Source organism: Cryptotermes secundus, unplaced genomic scaffold (genome assembly GCF_002891405.2).
Source record: "Cryptotermes secundus unplaced genomic scaffold, Csec_1.0 scaffold4072, whole genome shotgun sequence".
NCBI lineage: Eukaryota > Metazoa > Arthropoda > Insecta > Blattodea > Kalotermitidae > Cryptotermes > Cryptotermes secundus.
In genome coordinates this window covers 11,104-14,473 of record NW_019719395.1, presented here as the reverse complement: position 1 = coordinate 14,473, position 3,370 = coordinate 11,104, and the positions used below count along the sequence as shown (strand labels likewise).

At 40.3% G+C, this 3,370-nt stretch overlaps 1 protein-coding gene across 1 annotated transcript in view; it reads right to left on the bottom strand.

The window, feature by feature from the left end:
- The window catches only part of LOC111866644, a 15,124-nt gene extending 12,471 nt beyond the window's left edge, over positions 1–2,653 (bottom strand). Inside the window, exons 1-2 of the mRNA XM_023855790.2 lie at positions 2,278–2,653; positions 1,471–1,711 (exon numbers count right to left, since the gene is read on the bottom strand). The gene's annotated coding sequence lies outside the window, so the exon portion shown is untranslated. The remainder of the gene's footprint in view (positions 1–1,470; positions 1,712–2,277) is intronic.
- Positions 2,654–3,370: the final 717 nt, after the last annotated feature.

The window sequence follows — 3,370 nt, the reverse complement described above, 5'->3', positions numbered from 1 at the left end:
TGGCGGTCGATTCTATAAAAGTGGTAATTTGGAATAAAGAACCTCTCATGAGGTTTCAGATGTGTCTCTGAAAATAGGGCCACATCTACGTCTAGGTCTTGCAGCTGTTTACTGAGCTCATAGCGCTGCCTCCCAATGCCGTTCGCATTAAATGCTATGACTTTGAGGGGCCTATGAACTCTAGTGGCCATTTTGTTTCATTAAGTTTAAAATGATTTTAGTTATGGCCATTATTTTGTCTTCCTCAGACACTGCACCACTGACCTCTGTCATAATTTGCTGTACTACAGTCACTACTCTCAACATATTGTCGAGAGATTGACTGTTTATATTAGAAGCCTGAACTGACTGACCTGTGTGTTGTTCCAGTACAGGAACCGGGACGGTCGGTTTCGTGACTGCTGGTGGGACTGCCACTGGTGTATGTCGAGTCTGAGACCGCTGCTCCTGCAATGTGTTGTCTCGGAGAGCCGCCGCGAAGGAGATTCCAGGAGTGACGATATTTGATGAGAACACCCTTCCTGTTGTGGTTTGGGTGCTCTCTGCAATTTCCTCTTCTGCAGCTCCTCCTTCGCGTGACTGCAGCCGCGGTAGTTAGCGGGATGCAGTTTCTCCCCATCCTTCAACTCACAGTTACAGCACGCTGGAGTGGAGGTAGCGTTCTCTTTCTCGGGGCACTCTCTGTGCAGGTGGCCACCCCCGCACCACATGCAACGAGGAGGTTGCTTATAATTTGCCCAGACGTGGCCAAATTGTTGGCAGTTGTGACACTGCGTAAGGCCACTCTGTGCTCTATAAGCCTCGACCAGGATGGAAATAAGGCAAAGGTTCTGTAGCTTGAATATTTCTTGGGATTTTGCCTTCCTGGGTAAGGTTTTGACGAAGAGGGGAAGGTTTCTGGTTATCCTTCCTTCTGATGGCGACCCTCGGGTGGTTCTAATCTGCTTGACGCTAACCACGTCAAATACCAGGGTCACCAATCCATCAGAAATATCTTCCGCCGGGGTGTTGAGGGGGAGGTGATGGATTACAGCCTTAATTACCTTCACTATAAGAGAGAACATTGTAAATCAAATATGTACTTAAAATACTATTTAACAGCCATCAAATTCCATTATAATTTCAATCAACTACTACATCACATTTTCTTATCTTACAATAATAAGTGAAAATTTCATGCGAACGAAAGAGTGAGCATTTTTACTTCCTTTGTCCAATGGAAGCCACATGCATAATTGGTAAGAATAATGTAGGCTGCATGGATGGCAGGGTAGAAAGAAAATCACGCAGGCTCAAAGAGGAAGTTACAAGAAGGATGAGGCACACAAGCAAGTATCAATTGGAGGATGAACTCAGCTGCAAAACAACCGCATGTACATTAAACCAAAAATTTAGTGCTTGAAAATTAAGTCTAAAAGAAGAGAAAAACTAATATAACTCATATAAATATTTTGCTGCTCTTCAACTTACCTCAAAAATGATGTTATGGTGTGGCAGTGACATTTCCACTGTCATTAAGATGCACTTGTGCTATGTATCATGACCAGTACTGGATCCATTTTCTTCATATCTCAACAACACAACACATCACTGAAGCATTTCCACATTCATTGTCAGATTTGTTTCATGGCAACACAGTTCATATAAGGGTGATGCTAAGAACACCAAGCAGCAATCTCCTTCGAGGTCTTCTAATTCTCCAAGATTTCACCTGAAGAAAAGAATCAGTCACTCAATCCCTTGAAATATATGACGCTCCACTAGGACATCATATTATTAAATACATAATTATCTTAATTATATCAGAGAACAGTTAATGTTAAATATGTATGTCAAACATTTTTAACAATGATTCAATTTCAATTATAACTTGAGTCAAATTGATCACATTTACTTAAAGTCATGTCATTAACTGAAAAAAATCACGTTATGTAAACAGTGTGTGTTTCCTTCTACCCACATGCAAATGGAAGCACCAGGAATTCTAGTTAAGAACACTGCCAGCTGCAAGGTTGTCTGTGTCAGACAGGCAGGCACACAAGAACAAAAAAGCAGGTTTATTCAAGCTGAAGAATAGGCATGCACACAGGAATCGAGGCTAAGGCAAGCGGATGCAGATATGAAAGATTCATCAAGCTACTGTCACTTGAAGGGAAAAAACGCTAAAACAAATGAGATATGTTAACTAAAATTCAACATGTACCATGTGGAAATTATGACTATACGAACAGAAGAATTAAATTGACTCCTGCAGAAGGGATAACTGATATACGTTACCTCGTAAATGACGGAAGGTTGTGACGGTATCATTTCCACCGTCCCTACGACCACTTATGTCTCTTACGTACTCAGGAGTAGATTAAATTTCTCCAACACTCTTCAACATTTCCCAATAATTTGCCTGCTCATTCAGTCTGAAATGACACATTGCGGCTGACTTCTATTCAGGGTGTCACTTGGCTACCACAACCAGCAACTTCCCATGCTATATTAGTCTCCAAAATATGGCCTGAGGGACAACAAATTCACTTCCTTCACAGAAATATATATTGACGTGCAGCTAAAACATAAGAATGACAAATATTGATTACCTTCACTATAAGAGAGAACACTGTAAATCAAATATGTACCTAAAATACTATTTAACAGTCATCAAATTATATTATAATTTAAATCAACGACTACATCACATTTTCTTATCTTACAATAATAAGTGAAAAATTTCATGCAAACGAAATAGTGAGCATTTTTACTTCCTTTGTCCAATGGAAGTCACATGCATAATTGGTAAGAATGACGCCTGCAAAGGATGGCAGAGTAGAAAGAAAATCACGCAGGCTCAAAGAGGAAGCTACACGCAGGATGAGGCACACAAGCAAGTATCAATTGGAGGATGAACTCATCTGCAAAACAACCGCATGTACCTTAACCCTTCCGCACCGACATCCGTGTGCTTCACCGACCCTTTAAATAATCGTATGCCACCGACATCTGTGCAGTTCACCGACCTGCGCAGTGTTAGCTTTGAAGGACGTTGCTGACAAAACGAGGAAAGATATTCCAATTTTCTTTTCAGGAGTACATAGATTAGGGTTTCATCTTTCTATTGGTATATGAGTTATTTATTTTGGACGAATTTTTAGCACGGTATTTTTATTTTGTATCGTTAGTGTAATAGTTCGTACTTTTGTCTCACTGCGCCTAGATTTCATTGAAATTTTTCAAATTCTAAGTAAGGAAAATGTATAAAACTATATATCTTTCGACTCTATGGTCTTTGCTTGTCTATATGAGTCACTCACTGAAACCCCAGACGAAGGTTTTCCTTGAATGGGTTGCTGTACAGTCTGCTGACACAATGAAGTAGTCA